This window comes from Argiope bruennichi, chromosome 9 (genome assembly GCF_947563725.1).
Source record: "Argiope bruennichi chromosome 9, qqArgBrue1.1, whole genome shotgun sequence".
Lineage (NCBI taxonomy): Eukaryota > Metazoa > Arthropoda > Arachnida > Araneae > Araneidae > Argiope > Argiope bruennichi.
In genome coordinates this window covers 60,559,312-60,579,510 of record NC_079159.1, presented here as the reverse complement: position 1 = coordinate 60,579,510, position 20,199 = coordinate 60,559,312, and positions in this window count along the sequence as shown.

The window sequence follows — 20,199 nt, the reverse complement described above, 5'->3', positions numbered from 1 at the left end:
GTACGGCAGAATAATTTGAATCATTAAAACTGTGACTTTTGTGAGTGTTAAATTATGTAAAAAGTAATTTTTCTGGCATAATATTTTGGAATTAATATCGACAGAAATCCAAAATTTCGCTGAAATTTTAATTACTTCTTAAATTTAAAAAAAAGTTGTTACTATAGTGCATATTTCTGAGCTACGAATTATATATAAATATATATATATATATATATATATATATATATATATATATATATATATATATGTATGTATGTATGTATGTGTGTGTGTGTGTTTGTGTGCTTTTTGGTATCTCTAAGTCAAATGGTCTGTCCTGTAGAGCATCAGCACATGCGCACACAGAAACGCACAAATACAGACACAATCCCAGATGTATTATTAATATTCAAAATTACTTTGGCAATCAGCTGTTTCGTTGGTATTAATGAATATTAACAGTTTGATTAAAAATTTCAAGTAGCTTGCTCTTGATGGCATTTTTGGCAAAGCATTTTTTATTTTAAAATTTGAATTTTCGATTATGTTATTAGGGGTAATTTTGCTGATTTGATGGGTCGTTAAATATTGCATATGAGATAATTGACAGAGGGTTTATTATTTATACAATAAATAAAATCAAATAAAATGTCATTTTCAAAAGAACTATGGTGCAATAAGAGAGAAGGAAAAATATTTAAAACAGTTTGAAAGTTAGATTATGAAAGAAAAGGAACTAAAATGTATGTTCCAAATTGTGAACTACAGAGTGCAAAAGTGAGCGAGTGACCTATAAATGTGCCATTTTTCAGTTCAATGTTAAAAATGAAATAATGTTAAAATTTCTTTCTTTGTGGAAAGAACTTTAACTTCTAGTCGGTTTCATGAAACATTCATTTAAATACTTTTTATAGTTTTTTTGACTGTCTGCAATTAATTTCTAGCTCCATTTTTATCTCCTTTGACTAAACTCTTACTTTTCCTCCCTTATAAATCGATTGTCCATATTGTAATTATTATGAATTCCAAATGCGTTTGCATTGCATTTAGTTCAATGCGTACTATGTAACTGAGCTATTAGACATTTCCTCTTTAACCGTATAATAATTATTCGGGGGTTTTCGGGTTACTCAAGATGAAAATCGTTTCCTTTTTAATGGTTTATTTAAGATAATTTTGTATATAATTAAATGATTGCGCGATATGTTTATTGTTTTGTGTATTTCAACGATCAACAGGCTTTTAACATTGATACTTTGAAAATCTTTAAAATTGAATTTTAAATGTATGTTTTTTAAAAAAATTATGTTTTTTTTTAATTGTTGGGATGACGCAATTCTAATTTGTCCTTTGGCTTAGTTTGAAACAGTTGTAAGACTGATGATATTATTTTTTCTATGTAGAAACGCTTCAATAAAATAAATTGATTCAAACGCTTCAAATAAATTGAAAATTCTCAATTGTAATTTTCATAAAACAATAAATGCTTCACTATTTCATCTCCATACGACGTGCAAAAAATTTTTTATGGAAGATGTTTCCATATTTTGACTTATTTCTTTAATAGTTTAATACTTTATTTTATCAGGATTACCTTATATAGAAGTAAGAACGTGCTCTAAATTACTCCGTGCTTTTTTTATTTGTAATACCTAAGGTGATGTTATTATTTTAAAACGGAATAATATATATTTACTTGGAAGAAATAAGCTCCATATCAAAGTGAAACTATGAATATTGGAAGCATGATAAATTTATATTGTTGTATATGGAATATTCAAACATTTGTAAAGATGAAGGAAGCATGTTTTTTCACAGCAAATTTGGAAAGTAAAGTATAAGCTTCTTCTTTCATTTACATTTTTATGTATACTAATAATAAAGGAATAATTGAATGTCTATGTGTTTTTGCGTGCATTTGAGCTCTCGTGCTCACAGAACATATTGTTTGATCTAGAGCTACTAAATGTGGCACATATATACTTTGTTTTATGGGAATGTGCCTGTGGGAGAAGTTTTTTTTTTTATTTTAGCTTTAATTAATTTAAAATGTGTTCAGATTTTGGCGTTTATTTGCGATCACCCCAAGAAATATTATTACAAAAAATTGATTTTTACACCTTTACAAATTTCAAGAAATTGTTTTTATAATAATACCAATTTATTCTCTTAGCTAAATTTTCCTGAAAATCCACAATTTTTTAGAAATATTTCCTGAATAATTTTAACCAATGGATTGATTTTTTTAACCGATTTAATTTAATTATGATGATTTAATTATAAAAATAATAATTATTTAATTACAATTATAATTTAGGTAATTATAATAATGGTAATCATAAAAATATTTGATGAATTAATTATAAGTATAATAACCATAATTATAATAATTATATGAGGATTTAATTATAATTATAATAATGCTTCTTTTTATAATTTTATATGAGTTATTTATAATTATATTATGATTTTATTTAATACTAGCCGCCTTTGGCGACCAGCCGGTTCGCCAATCTTAATGTTCGTTTAAATTTTAATAATTAAGATTCTTCATCAAATATATTAAAACTTCAAATTTTGATAGTCATGTAATTCACTCATAATATTATAAAGGCCTTCAGTCATAACTTAATACGTATCTCTCTAATTTTCTGTTACCTCTCTCAGAATTTATACTTTAAATTAAAATAGAAAGAATTAATCTGCAATTAATATAATAATATTTTTTACTGAAACAAAGCATTTTTTTATAATATGATTACTGGTAACAGAGTCACTGAGAGTTTAAACTTTATTGGCGCTGAAGAATATATATCTTAATTTATGTAATATCTCAAGGATTTGTCAACAAAATTTTCTCAGATTCATCATGAACAGATCGATTCATTAACAATGTTTAATTTTAAATGCATGATACATTAAGAAAATAAAACGAATCGTTTAAAATAATCGGTCTAAAACAGGTTTAAAAAAACTACTTAAAAAACGATGTACTTAAAAGTATAAGCATGTACAAAAAATATATAACTAGCATAAATACTATTTACTTACTAAAGCATGCAGCTAACCTAAAAATAGTTTAAATCATCCGTTGATAATGGTTGTCATGACAACAATCAGAACATAATGCGCATGTGTGAATTTTCTTCCCCAGTAACGATAACGCAAATGCGTGAATTTTTCTACGCCAGTTGGGGTAACGCTATACAGATTATACATTTTTAATTTCCTTTATTCTGTGATATTTTAATTCAAAAGTACTTCAGAATGAATCTGAAACATGGATTAATTAACAATGTTTAATTTTAAATACATAAAACATTAAGAAAATAAACAGAATCGTTTGAAATAATCCGCCGAAAAATGTTAACACTAGCCTCATTACTGTTGGGAGAAAAAAATTGAAGCCTTACTCATTTGGCGGTGGGGAAAAATGGAAGATTTTTTTGGCGGAAAAGTTGGTGGTGGGGAAAATGGAAGATTATTTTGGCGGGAAAGTTAGTTTTTAATTAATAATTAAAATTTCAAAAAAAGGGACCCCAGGTGCACATTCCTGACCTCTAAGGTATACATGTACCAAATTTGATAGCTGCATGTCAAATGACCTGGCCTGTAGAGCGCCAACACACACACACACACACATACACACACACACACACACACACACACACACACATACTCACACACACACACACACATTGAGCTTTATTATAAGTATAGATTGTTCTTATTTAGTTTAATCTTTCGAAAGATTGAAATTCAAATTATTTACACAGTTCTACCAAAATATTCATTCTGAAGTTTTTCTTCCGTTGTTGACAGTTAAATTATGTATTGGGCTTTATACTTTTGCAGTTTTCATGAAGAATAAAACATAGAAGTTATAGTACCATGATTGCTTCAAGAAGATTATCATTAAAATTATTTTTGATAGCATCGTTTCATCATCTATCACAATTTGATACTTAAAAAATATTTTTTTAAAAAAAATATCATAAACATAAATAAATGAAACATCTACATAAAAACATTTAATTTAAAATAAATGCATCTAATATTACTGGCGAACCAGCTGGTCACCAAAGACGCTCATTTTAAATATATAAGCTTATACTATAACTTGAGAAGCTGACTTGCACAACATAGTAAATTGAAACCGAATCTGACTTTTGATAAATAAGAAGATGATTTACAACTTTGTTGGTTGTTTGCAACTGAGATTTCTGACAAATTAATTGAATAATGTTATAAAATAAAATTCTTCATGGGTGGTGGATTCTAGCTTTTTTTTAATAGTTCAAAAATCTCTTGGCAATATCAGTTTTGTTAGTTTAAGCTTAAAATGATGTAGTCACATTTTTACCAAATAGTCAACATTCAAAAAGTGCAAAAAAAATTACAGCATTATTCGAAACATGCGACAGTTTTTGAGAGAAAGACTTTTAGAAGAAATCAATTATATTCGTATCAATATTTAAATTGGATGCAATGGCAGCACTCGTGTAAAAGAAATCCTTATAGCTTTTTTTAGATGGTCTTAAATTGCTTTTCCAATATATAAACTCCTAACAATAGAGGTGATGAAAACATGCGAATGAAATTTGAAACAGTTTTCTAAAAATTTAATGTCGATAGTGAATACAACAAAAAACTGAGATTTTATAGAAACGGTTATACTGATGAATTTTTCATGAATTCAAATAAAGAAACCCAGTATTGAACATTTAATTCACAATTAAAGACCACGAATTCCATGAATCCATACTTGTAGGATAAAACTTTCAGGAACTAATACACAAATAAATTATGCTAGGAATCAATAATGACTGAAACGGCACAAAAGCAAGACATTGTTTTTAGTTTCGCAAATGTTCCTCTATACACATCTTTAAAAATTTACATCTTCCATTAAATGTTCAGATGTACTTAAACATTTAATGAAAGTAACTTATTCCACTTGCTATGGTTTACTGCATAGCGAATAAGATAATTTTCATAAATAGCACTGTTCTAAAACTCATTTAATATGGAAATTGAAAGAAAAACATTAATATGGTAACATTTATTGTACTTTCATTAAATGATCTTTATAAAATATCAACTTATACCAAAGTAAGATTGTTAAGGGAAGTAAACAGTTTTAAAATATTTGATTGCATCGATTTTAAATTAATGCAATATACGAAAGTACAAAAGTAGGTTGTGAAATACTACAATACAATCGACTTAAAATTGAGTTTATTTATAAAATGTTCTACTGTACAACCGATAATGTATTATTAGCATAAAATATTCTAAAGAAGATAATCTGAAAATTATTGCTTTGTTTTAAATTAAAGTAAACATAGCTCATGTTTTTACTCTTTGCTTTTTATTTTAATCGTAATATTTTATAATATGCAAATAATTGGTAGATAAAAAAAGAGCTATTTAGAAAATCATTAAAATGTTCGTGAAGTACTGGAATAACCTGCTGCCATCTGCCGTTAATTATTAAAATCTTTATTTATCTAAACAATATAGTATCTAATTTGGCGTGCTGCCATCTATAGGTGATATGAGTAATCTAATTCTATTCCTGATTCTAGAGTTAGTTTATCTTGAAGGTAAATAAACCTCGTTAACTTGGAAGGATTTATATTTTAATAAGATATAGAGTGATAATTATATCGAAATATAGCAATTTTCTAAGAAAATCGAACTTTCTTATTTCCTTTCGATATTATCTTCTAATTTTAAAATGTATTTATATTTCTGAGGATGTATATGTATACGATAAAGTGAGACAATTGAATAAAGCTTACTTTAATGTTAAATCGAATATATTCAACATTTATCTTATTTTTAAAATTGCGTCTAAATAAGATTTTAAAAAAGCACCACAGAGAGTGGAATATTTATATTTGTTTCTGCAAAAATTATATAAGTGCGACAAAATATTATTCTATTTGATTCTAATTTAAATTTAAGAATTTTAGAAGAAAAGGAACAAAACATTAATTATTCTTAATCACGAATAAATTGTGGTTAAAAGATAAGATAATCCATTTAAAATCTCTCTTTTTCAAATACAAATCTATATTCAGTAAAATTCCAAATATATGCAGAACATTTTACGTTGTGAATTGGAGCGGGCTTTTCCACTCAAAGTGCTTTACTTATCTTTTAAGCATGTCATAATGAAAGTTTTATCTTAAAAGTTATTTTGATGGTAAATAATAAAAAAATATTTTTATTAACTGGTTTGAATCTTAATATTTTTTTTTTCATCACTACAATATGAAAATATAGTTACATCTTTTGATTCGGTGATTTGTTCTAAGATTTCTAGAGAAGGTGTATCATAATTCGATTTTCTTGGTTTCAATAGTTTTTAGAGATATCTAAACAATGATAATCTATATTTATAAAATTATAAAAAATTATAATTATACCATATGACGGGCGCAACGTGGCAGCACGTGGATCGTGTGCATTAAACCCTGAATACCTATCTATTTAAGGAATTATAAGAAGTTGCAATTTAATTTTTGAGAAAAAATCGGCTTATACAATCATGCTTTCTTATTTCTTAGATTATTAAACCTTTCTTTTGCATTCTTTAATATCTACTCAATCGATTACTTCTTGTAAAAAAAAATATTAATAGTCATGCAGAAAGGATGGCGAGAATCTTGAGAATTTCAAATTTATGTAACAGTCATCTAATGAAGCAAACTTATTTTTTTTTAATAATGCAAAAAATATCAATATTTCTTCTGATAAACGTTTGGTATATTTTTTTTAATGCAGATATTCTGCTTGAAATTTCTTCTAATAAACCTCACACTACATTGACATTGAAAAAAATGAGCATTAAAATCTATTGAAAATTATCTGTATGATATTATTTTATTTCTTTACCAGCCATCTTAAAACTGCAATACAGATAAAAGCTACATAAAAGCCTCTTTATAGAAAAATTTTATATAATAGCAGATGCTCTTTTTATAGAAAAGCAGATTCTTCAAAATATCAATATAAACTGATTAATAGCTAGAAATAAGGTCTAGCTTATTTAAGGTAGACCTTATTAGGTAGACCTTAAATAAGGTAGACCTTATTTCAAGGTCTAGCTGATAAATAGCTGGAAAATAAGTCAAAACTGTATAAGATTTATTTTCAAAAATATCGTAAAATAATGTTTGAATAGATTTTACGTCTACAAAATGTTGATTAATCTCTATCGATTTTAGAATTCTTCTATTTTATTTTCCCTTTATTTATTGTAAGGATTTTTTTTATAGTTATATATTATAATGAAGTAAAATTCCTGCATTTTACCTCACGAATTTTACTAAATGTATCGATTTGGATTATAATGAAAAAAGAGACGAGAAAATGCTGAATGCAGCTATTCAAATAATGTATGATGCGGAATGTTAAAAATGAATGGATATCCAAACGAAAATATGTGAATGAGTCGCTTCCTTTCTTTATAGCGTAACTATAAAAACTCCTTAAAAGACCATATAAAAATGACACAGGCATGAAGATAAAACAATACAAGTGCTACATTTAAAATAAGAACTAAATTCCTTAAAATCTGAAATGAATAGAAATGTCGTATTAATCATATTATAGAATCACGCCTAATTCTATTTTATCGTTTGAAGTAATAATTTTTCCTTAAAAGAAGGCAAAAAATTAAAGGTACTGTATTCTAAAAATTAGTAAAAGTGTAACAAATATAGAGTTGAAATATTTTCTAGACTTAAAATATGTGAATAATAATATTAAAAAAAATATTATAGTCTATTTCAAAATTATAATATATACGTGGTGTCTCAAAAAAGGTGAATCGAGTGTTCATTATCTTTAATACTAAATCTAAATCTACAATTTCAGCAACAAAGTTTTATTAAATAAAATATTCAATTTTATGAATATATTTTTAATTCTGTGACAATAAATTTTGAAAAATAAAAGTACTAATTTTTGAAACAGCGCACATTGCATAAAATTGTTAATAAAAAATTACCATACATTCAATTATGTTTGCACTAAGTTTCATGCCTCTATCTGCAAAAATAGGAATATATTGAAAAATAAATTTAATGTCTTAGACCACTTTTATATGTCTCATTTGTTATACATTTTGAGGATAATACACTTATCATTATAATTATTAAAAAGTCTAAATAAAAATTATAAATTTTTATCTCATTTTATCAAATTTTAAAAATAACCGAATAATATATTAATTGAAGCATTTACAAAACTTTCAGAAAATAAACATCTTCGACACTTGTACAAATTTGCATTATTCTGATAATGCTTCTAATATACTTGAAACTCCATTACGATTACAAGCAGTATAATTTTTCATTAGAACCACACGATTTATTCTTCGTAACCGAAATACTTCAATTTTTTTTAAATCATATTTTTATTAACGCCCCATTTTTTAGATAACATGAGTGCTATTTTGGGATAGTCCTCACAATTTTGAACTATGATCAGATGATGAGGTTTCCTCCCTACCGGACACTCTTCTCGCGAAATTTCCGCGCCTCACCAACAGCATTTACTCTCTATGGATTTGACTCTCTAGACACATTTAAATGATGGTTCTTCAATGGAGGTAAGTTTTTAAGAATGTTTAATATCAAACACATAATTCCGCGAGAGAATTCTTCGATTTCTTGCTCAACATCGCATTACTTCTATGAGATACTTTAAACGTTCAGTTTTTCAAAGTTCTATTTCATTCTTCATTAATTTGAAGTAGCAACTGTCGAACAAACAAAATGATCACAAGTATCCTTGAAAAGAAAATTTTACTCAACTTATAACAACTGAATGATGTAAAGAAATATTTATGTATGAATGTTTCCCTGTATTTCTTCTAAAATAAATACTATATCTTCAATTTTAATAAGTTCTTCAAAATCCGAAATAAAATGTGTTTCGGAAAATAATGTTTTCGAAATCTGTAGATAGGATCTCAAAACTTTATGCGTGCGTAGATGAAAGAAACATGAATATTTTTTACTAATTGACATATTTACACCCTGGCAGCAGCATAAAAATTAAATTTAAAAAGTTTATTATCAAGCGCTACAGAATTCAAAACCTTTTCATGTAAGTACTTAATAAATTATGTTTGGAAGCATATATTGAGAATATTTTAAAATCTAATTTAAACTTAATTAATTTCCTTACTTTCAATTTAATTTAGCCCATATCAACTTCATTCTAAAATATTCTCTTATTTCCTGATCCCATTCCACTTTTTCTATTTAATTCATTCAACACGAGTTCTAAAATTGCTGAATCGGCTAACAGCCGACAAGTTCCCACAATCCGAGTCAAGGGATAGAAAACTGTCCAGTAAGCACATTCTTTTAACATATCCCTGTGTTTCCCTTGTGTAAATCAGCATTCGTAGACAAATCTCTATCAAAATTTCATTGTATAAAAGCATTGTGAAAATTAATTTCCCTCTTTTTTACCTTCTTCTGCTTTTGTGACGCACTGTGAATGGACGTGCCTTGTTCGTGCTGCTTGTGCCTGCCGGGATGGAAATAAAAGGAAGTTAAAAATTCAAAGTGTCTTCTGTCTTCGGCCACGACTATACTTCAGAAAATATGCTTATATATATGTGTACAATTTTTAGGGCTTGCTTCCCATTTTTAGTACACTCTATACAGTCTGCATATTAACACTCTGAATGTTTGGTATCTGAATGTGGAACTAATAAACGCCTCAAAAGGTTATTTCTAGAACACTGAAAGTCGTAGACAAAAATGTTTCTCATAATTTTGTGCATATTTTCTATTAAAAGTTCATGCAGATATTTAAACTTTTCTCTATTAAATTAAAAACACTATCGCTAAAAATCTTCAATTCATTAAAGAATAGTTTTTCTGAGGTCAAGAAATTTCTTTGATGTGACAGTAATATTTTCTTTGCATTATACTTATTTTATTTTAATAAATTTTTAAACTATTCAATTATATTTTATAATAGCATTTCTTTCCTTTTTGCCATTTTATATATATATATATATATATATATATATATATATATATATATATATATATATATATATATATATATATATATATATATATATATATATATATATATATATATATATATATTTCAATTTCAAATATCTTTTTTTTATAGTATGTTAGATACTAGTTAGTTTCCACATTATTTCCATTTCTGATTATTCGATTCAACAAATCAGGGTTAAATGTGTTCATTCTAAACAACAAAGTATACTTCTTTACTCAGATTCTTCAACAATAAAATATGTTTTCCCAGAAATACAAAATTTTTGAAAAAGTTTTTTTTTAAATTTTGTTTTAAAAAATAGTTATAATTTTTCTGTAAAATAAATAATTTCACATGTTTTTACCAGAATTGTGAATAACTTTCCACACTGTGGTTCGTATAAAACAATAGTGCATAAACAAAAGTGCTCATACCCCGAGATTCCTCAATTTTTATAAAAATGTTTTATGACAGTTTGGTACAAACCCATTCCAGAATGAATTTACTTTCTATGAATTTTTTTCAATTGTATATTATTCTTCTTATGATTCTTTCTAAAAATATAAAAATGTTTTTCCAGCAAAAAATAGACCTTGCTTGAAAAAAAAAAGATTTAATAAAGATTTGTTTTGAGTGTAAATAGTATAATTCTTTTAAAATCCTAATTTGTGCGCAAAAAATTAATCGAAAGTATTAATTAATTTGATATATACTGTATCCAATTTCATATTAATTTAAGCATTTTTATACATAAATTTATGTTCCAAGTTCTTACAACAGAATAGATAAATAGAGAATAGAACTTCGAAGATAAATAATAAATTCCTAATTTCTGAACAACAGAAGGCATTACTCGATTGTTCAGAGGAAATATTAAATACTTCATCCACTAGCAAATTTTTCTGCTTCTGCTTGAAAACTTGTCCTCCGTCACTGATATTTAGATACTCTTTAGATCCTTTTAAGTATAGATTATTATATGCTTCATATTAGACGAAGATCTCTCTCAGATCACCTGATATTTCTTAAATAATGTATCACAATTTTTAAAGTTAATTATAAAAAACAAAATATTTATTTTTCTACATATTATTTGATATCCACGATGATATAAAAACATCTCACAGATTTCGTTCAGATTACTCTTAAGCCGTGTTCCTACGACCTGACCGCCTGCAGACAAGGCACACTTTCCCCTCTTGACCCCCTCTTGAGGTTTTCTGTGGTGTTTTGATGTCTCTCCAGTTCATCGACAATTTTTCGGTAAACTGGATAGGCATCAAAGGAAAAATGTGAACGATCGAACTCCACGACGGCATAGGCGGGGACTATGGGCTAATGGCTGTCGTCGGCCTAGGTACAACTACTCCCATAAAAGGCACGTCCCGATATCGGTAAGGGTTAGCTGAACTCTCATTATATTTATACCCACCTGCAGAGCTAGAGTTAATCACCGTTCCTGAAATTTCCTTTGTCCATGTTTGCTCTCTCCGGGGAAAATGTTAAAATTAGTAGTCACAGTGAATTTTGACAACTATACATAATTTCTCAAAGAAAATCGCGCAATACATAAAGGCTATTTTGTATTAAATTTTTCATTGATAGGCAATGTACTATATTTCTGAGAATATGTATTACTACTTTTCTGCAATATTGATCCAATCGCTAAAAAGAGAGATTTACAGATATTCCTAAAAGTTGATGAATTGAAATCAAGTCAATGATTTAAGATTTAGAGATGAAATTGGCAACTTATGAGATAAAAATAAAAAAAGTTTAGGAAATGCACGACTTTCGGTGATACCTCTATCAGGATGCAAGATTGCGGATTTTTCTGGAAAATTTGGTATACTATTGAATGATTATATAGCACTTAATTAACATGCCTTCTATCTTTGTCTTGTTGATCGTAGAGTGGACTCTTTGGTTGTTTACATCGAGTTATTTTTTTATTTAGAGATGAATTTAATGCCATTATTGAGAATTTCAACAAGTTCAATTCGTTGAAAAATTCTCGGATTTTTATTTGTTATCTGTTCTTCAGATTCTTTCGTGGAATAAAATGTCGATTTTCACTATCCAGTGATGTGAACTTTTTTTCATCGTACAAAATAAGACATTATCAACAGTTTTGATGTAAACATATTCTATGATTTCCTGTCCATCAAATCCATACAAAAATTGACGGATATAAATAACTTTGTTCGGCAGTTAGTATACTAAATATCAAGCATTTTACTTCCTCGATTTTTGAATTCGTGTATTCACAGAATGGCAAATAAATATGATATATATTATTTAAATTTCTTTACTTCATAGAGAAATATAAAACATGAGGATTTCAATTTCTGGCTAATTACATTATTTTCGCGTATTGATTATGAAAGTAAAAAATATACTAATATAAAAAATTTCTGATCAATATTTCTTTTTATCCAAATATAATTATTTGTTTAACATTTTGAAATCGTATTGTGAATTAATTTCTGCATAAAATGGAACCCTCATTCAATTTTTTCAACTACTTATAAATGAAATATTAAAAATCAAAACAATTCTTCTTATAAATGATACGGGAAACTATTTTTCTTACATTTAAAAGATATATTATTATTTCACACCAGAGACCCAGAATGAAAAATCTGTGAAGGAAAAATTATATTTATTGGAAATTCAATTTAACGATCTAAACTTCTATCGGTATTAGATTAATAAAACTAAAGGGTACCAAAGGGGATTTTCTTATGATTTATTATCCTTCAGAAAATAGAATTCTTTTATTCGCTGGGAAGAGGCGAAGAAAATGAAAATAGTCAGTTTATCTAACACAAAATCAAATGATAAATACAAGATAGTTAAATTTTTTGTGTAAAATTTATGAATGTATGATACATCTATTTATTCTAAGCGAAACAAAAAAAATATCAATACATCTATATTTAAATTTGAATTATTAGTTTCTTAAGAAAACTACTAAGGATATAAAAAAAGGAAGAAGCTTGAGAAATTTTACTTTGAATGAAATCTTTTGAATAGAAATATTTAAAGATGTACTTATTACTTTCAATTCATGACTAAAAAAATTTTACAGCGTACCTGAATTAATGTATTAAAAAACTAGAAATTTTATCTAATCTAAAGAAACCATGAAAGTTAATGTACGCTGCCTCCATTTTCATCTTAATTAAAAACCCAAAATTTTGTCTTTTCAGCTTCCTCTTTTCTTGATTCTTTTTCTCCTTCTTTTAATTAGTTTTTATGTGTGAAGTAAAAGATAGAAAATTAAAAAGTAACGAGATTTTTACTTTCTGTTGCAGAAATCTTTTTTTTAATATATAAATCCCTTTCTTTTCACTAAAATTCCAGGATATAATTTTATGACGATAAACGTTGGTTAACTTAAATTAAAACGACTTGTAACTCATTCTTATATAATAGTCTTCTTTTCTTGTTTTTTGAGCCTGAAAAATTGTTATGAAACTAAATTCTTGTAAATTTTTTAAATCTCAAGGTAATCAAAACCTTGTTTGTAATAAGTATTTTTTGCAGCTGCGCCGTCAGTCGTTACAACATTTTTTTTTTTTTTAATTAGCGCGGTACACTCTTACATTCGATATTAGGTGATTTTTGAGGCGCGTTCTTCTTTCATAACATAGTTTTTTTTTCATATTTACGCACTCAGTTCTAAATATGACCGAGAATACATTTGTAAGGCATTAAAAACAGAATTTATCAGATCCTTCTTTAAATTTCTATAAATAAATAGATAAAACTTTTTACATAATAAGTTTTGTTTCAGCTGTATCACTTGATATCTAAGAAATGCTAGTAATTATAATATTTCTTTTTGCATTCAGTAATAAGTCATCTTTGAAACATCCTTTTCATTTATAAGAAATTAAATTAATGTTTTTTTATAGTCGTTAAAATATGTTATAATAAAATTTTTAGATATGGAATAAAAAATTTACAGAATTGAAAAAGTGTATAAGATTTATAAAATATAATAGCTGTGCTTAATAATGTATTCTGTAACTCTTTTTTGCTATTCTTAAATATTTTTAATCGTATTATAATCTATTTAGTTTTTCGAAGTAAAAAGTTAGCAAAAAAAAATTATTTTTCGATTGCCCATTTAAAATAAGTGTTTTTATAGTTATATGATCGGTATTTTCGTTTCATTCTATACTATTTGATACGAAGTCATTTCAAATTTTACATGCATAACTTTCATAGGGAATTAAAATATTATTTTGCTATTCCACATTAAATATTGTATCTCATGTTTATCTTTATCAAAAAAGCTAATTATAAAAACTTAAAATCAATATTTTACCTAGCTATAATGGAAAGGAACCTGAGAATTCTTATAATTAACAAAATTATTTAGATTGTTATAAATTCTTATAAACTGTTTCTGAGATGAATATAAATATTATTGTTTGGTAACTGTGTTTTAACAATAGTTACTCTTTCAGAATATCTGAAAATATGAGTAGATGGCACAGAATTTAGATTGGAAAATTCATCATTAAAAATTTTAGAATGTTTTCAATATATTGCGAATGTTATTGTGTCAAAAAATATGTAGAACGAAGTATTCTTTTATGTCGAACACGAGCATTATTCTTTTAAATTGAAGTATATGTCGAACATTTAAATAATCTTTGAAAAATCACAAAACGTCAATCAAAAAACAAACACACTACTATAAATTTAGTCAGACATCTTGACCATGGCCCCACTGAAATATAATGAATTCTACTTTTTTTATAAATATATATATATATAGTATATATATAAACATAGTATATATCTAAATATAAATATAGTATATATATAAACATAGTATATATCTAAATATAAATATAGTATATTTAAGAAAATCGTTAAATGTTTATACTATGAAAGAAGTCCATTAGGTTGGTAATATAAAAGACTTTTTATCCCATAAAAAAGCACGATGCACAGGTGAAAGAAATACATCTGACACATATGCAAACAATATCAGTTGGAAAAACCCTCATTATATGCAGACATTATGCAGCTAATTAGGAAATAGTAATAACTCAGAGACCAGTGTTCATAGTTCAGTGTTAACTCCGAGATCAATACCCCAAACAGAGAATTAGATCATCTCGTGAACAAGACGTCATTTATAGTTTCGCAATATAATATTGAATTTTCTAACGAGTTCTTCTGACCTTGGTTTCTTATGGAGATATCGCTATAATTCTTGTGTTCTTCAGAACATTCATTTCTATTGTCAAATTAGTCATCAAGTTTGTGGATCACTTGCTGCTATCCATTCAAAGTCTATCAAAAGTATCTATAAATCTCTCTTTTTGGAAGTGATATTGCAGATTATTCCGCAGGTATGATAAATCCCGAAATTCTGAAATCTTATGGGAAAAGTTGTTTCTCGTTGATAATTTGATGCTTCGTAACAGTATTTTGGTGATATTTTTATAAACTTAATTAAATTGTAATCAATAAGATAATTTCGATAGAAGCATGAAGAATTTTTTTTACCTCTTAAGCAAAAGATTACTGACCCATTATCATTACATCAAATTATGCTTTACTTTCTCAATAGTTTGGTTTCAGGCCGGATCATTTATTCTGCCATACATGCACTTGCTGTTGAAAGCTGAGGACCTTATAAACGAATAATTTAATCTCATATTTATCACATGAAGTCATATAATGTACTTGTGAAGGGTGAGGCAACATAGCCTTATCTTCAAATGAAATTAATTTAAATTTGTGTGGTACATTATTTTTTGATGATGGTTTGAACTAATTTTTTCATTGTAATTCTCCAGCTGGTATGACTTTTAATTACATTTTCCTTAATTAAGTTTGAATGATACATTATTTCAGACTGCGAAAAACATTAAATTGAAATATTAATTGAAGTTTTCTAATTGATTATATATATTTTTTATTTCTCTGTGTGGAGCTGGAAATATATTTTAGCTGTAAATAAAATAAATAAAAAAAATTAAGTCACGTTTTTTATAATTATTATTATTTCTAATTAAGATATCATTCATTCAATTCAGTCAATTCCTTTTTTTTATGAATTGCGCTGACAGATTCATGAAACACTTATGATAAGAGAACCCTAGATTAATTAAACTTTTAACGTTTCATTTATTCATACATCAAATATGTCAAATTAAACTCTATCCATTCAGAATGCAATTAATTCTCAACACAGAAAGATATTGATTAATACTGACTGTAACTTCAAATCCAAAAGAAGAATATCTTTTCAGCAAAGATCGTTCTCAGGTACTCTTTTCAGGCGAAACATAATTTTCTTTATGCTTAAATTCAAAAGATGTCAGTAAGAATAAGCTGTATATGATATGTAACAGCTGACAGTACTTGGAGAAAATTTAATTTACTCCAGATTTTCATCGTTAAAAGTTTCTAAAGAGTTTGACATATTAACCAAGGAATAAGTCTCTTTCGTAGCCATATGAAGTTTATATGAAGAATTTCAAATTATTCATTTATTTTGTTTGCAAATCTGGAAAATCAATTAAACTCTAAAAGAAGAGAAAGCATTGAGTTGATGCAAAACGGAATAAAGTTACTAAAATATTCTGTTTAGAATGTTTGTTTCCTTTAATCTTAAAGCTTTCTTGGAATTAAACTTTATTCGCAACATTCTTTTCATGCTGTTACTCTCAAATTCTTTAATTAAACCAATTCAAGATTCGCAAACACTTTTAAACTTTTGACAGATTTAAGATGTTTTCTTTAAAGGATTGTTTACAAGGATTAATCAGATTCGTCTTACACTGAAGAATAAATTTTGCGTGTGTTTTGGCATTTACAGAGATATTTATTAATAAATATTTCTATTCTTCGCATTTAGAAAATTCAGACTTTTGTTGCGAATCATCAAATTATTCAGCGAGATTTCAAAGACCAAATATATATATATATATATGTATATATATATATTTCAATATTTAAGAAGTTTCCTTTAAAGGATGGTTTATAATAATTAATCAGATTCGTTTTACACTGAAGAATAAATCTTGGGTGTGTTTTGGCATTTGAAGCTATATTTATTTATAAATATTTCTATTCTTCGCGTGTAGAAAATTCAGGCTTTTGTTGCAAATCATCAAATTATTCAGCGAGAGTTCAAATATCAAATATATATATATATATATATATATATATATTCCAATATTTATCGTAAAAGTTTTATTTTAGAATTCCTATAATTCTGTTTTAATTCGTATAATTGTCATTCAGGTATCAGGTAGCTACATTTATACAGAGAAGTAACTAATTTCTGAATCCTTCCATATAACCTTTTTAAAAATTGACTCATAAAATTAAAAAAATAAATAAATTATAATTTATGTTATTTTAATTAATAAATATTTGACATGTTATGAAGCATTTATCACCATAATTAACGCTCAAAGCATTAATCCATTAAACGCCCAAAGAAGATCCACCAATCAATGAACAGTACTTACCGCTGATTGAATTTAAATTTTCAAAACTCGGTTAGTTTCAGCAGAAGAACCATTTTTTTTAATTAAAAGAAAAGTATTTCACGCATATTTTACTTAATGTGAATGACAGGAGTTTAAATAATTGTATAAAAATTCATAATTAGTAATTTTACAGTACATTAATTGACTCAATCAAGTAAAATTCAATTCATTTCCAAACAAAAGCACATCTATAAACATTTAAAAATTAGCTAATGAGGAAGGATTAGATTAAAAATATTTTATTGATAGAAAGAAGATTACGAAGAGAACAATTTTATTCCAAAAGGTGCTTTATTCTTATAATCGTTGTATAAAGCAACATGCAACAGGAGAATTTAACTATTTCTCAACGAAAAGTAAGATCTAAATATCACTAATCTATTTCAAGTACTTAAGGAACAAAGCAGTTTTTATATACACACAATATTCTCGAGGGTAATTGTACTTTTCTTTTAGAAAATTAATACATTCTTTTTCAAATGTAACATTTTTTTTGTCTTAATATTAAGGTGTCATGCTTGATGTAGTTATTCAATTCTTATTAAAATTTTTTATATTAATTTAAAATCTATATCTAAACGTATAGCAAACTGAATCAAGTGAAGTAGCAGTTTATGTACAAGGCTACGCAAATCTTGAAAGCTGTAATTAATATATGTTTTCTTTATTGCAAAGATAAGTTTGTTGGAAAAAAATGCCACTAACCAAGGAAAAGCAGATTGAAATGATTGTGTGACTGACATTAGTACCATTCTTTACGTAGTGAGTAATTACTATACATCACATTGAACACAGAGTTAACAAAGGGAACTCTGACCAATTCTAAAAAGTAATTATTGATGTTCTATATCTGTTTGCATTTGCACAGGAAAAAAACAAAGAAAATTTTATCAGATTGTCATGGAATACCTGAGTCTCATGCGTTGTATTCGAAGTACGAGCTATACGAAGCAAAGTATTAATCGCACCAACGAAGTAATTTCATTTCACTTTTCTTCATTTAGTGGGACCTATTTTTCAATGTTTTTACCTTCATTGTAGGTTCGTTGTTTCAGAGTTTAATCGGCACTTTCATCATTTTTGTGGAAAGTTAAGACTCGCAGAATATAATTCCATAATTAGTTTTTTTATAAAGTCCCATTAATATACTTTGTATTTCGGAGTCTTAAAATTATTCTTTTCTAAATTTGGTGGAATGATTATTTTGAGAGAGCAGCTAACCTTATTTCTTTTCATTAACTAGATTGTTCCAGGTTTATTTAAGCCATGAATTTTACTTAACTTAGTTTAAGTGAGATGCATTTTTTTACTAAAGCCAATTGAAAGTTTGCTATATTTTCATAAGCAGCTCATTAGCGACAAACTTCAAGTTACATATTTATAAATTTTACTTATAGTAATAATTTAAAAGATAACTGTTCATGATAATGATTCAGAGATACACTGTATTAGTTAATTGACTTTCTGTTATTACATCATTAGTGCTCTTTATTAAAATTGTAATGAAGATTTCTGACATATTTGCAAGCGTTAATTTAGTGAAGTGCTTCAGTAAATTAGTGTTTTGTTTCTTTTTGTTTGAAATGAACTTCAGTAGAAGAATATGAGTCTAGCTAATGTCCTGTTATATAGAAAAAATAAGTCACACAAAAAAATTTAAACAAGAAGTAAAAATCTTCAGCTTTTATCCCGTAAATAAAATTTGTAAAGAAAATAACTTATGGGTTAGTATCATAAAGAATTAGAAGAGATATCAGTACAGTATTTTTGTTTAAATTAAGGATAGGATATCTGAAGAAGGATATTTTGTCATGTTATGATAACATGTTATGTCATGCTATGATATTTTGTTATGTTAACTTTCATTGATAATATATTTATTCCTTCTCTGTACAGTTTTAAAAGTAGTTTTTGAATTTAGTTGAAAATATTTTTATGAATATGCTTATAAAATCTCACTATCTGTAATTGATTTTTAAAATTGCTTAAAATGCTTAAATTTTTAAGCGCTCTAATTTAAATGCTTAAATTTTTTCTTTCCCTCTTTTTATTTCAATTTTTTTAATCTATATGAAGAGAAAGAAATTTCTTCTTTTAATCTTTTTGTTTTATAAGTGAGCTGCACTTTTAAAAATTTTTATATAATTTGTAACAACTTTTTGCATGACTTTGTAGCATCTTTTTTTGTTTGTTTTTTCATTTCAAATCACAGTTCTGTAACTTCATTAAAAAAATTTTTAAAGAGTTTTCTTTTACGTTGTATATTAATTCTAATGTTTTTAACTGTGCTTTAATTAAATAAAGGACTCAAATTTTAATACTTGTCTCCATTTCGAGTTTGAGAAGTGACATAAAATATTTAATATCTTAAAACTTAATTTCCGAATTTTCTTTTTTCTTATCAAGAGTTTTAATTATTTTTTTTCATATAGAAAACAGAGTTGCATAAATTATAATGTGAAGGAAAAAGAAATATAAGGAATTTTTTTTAATTAAACATAAATTATAATCTTTTTTCTAAAAGTTAATAAATCTTGAGGAAAAAGTAAGGTTTGAGAGAAGCTTATATGGTGAAATTTTTGTAATAGTAACGAAGCACTTTCTAACTTTAATTCGTGAACAAAAGCAAGAATACCGTATCTTA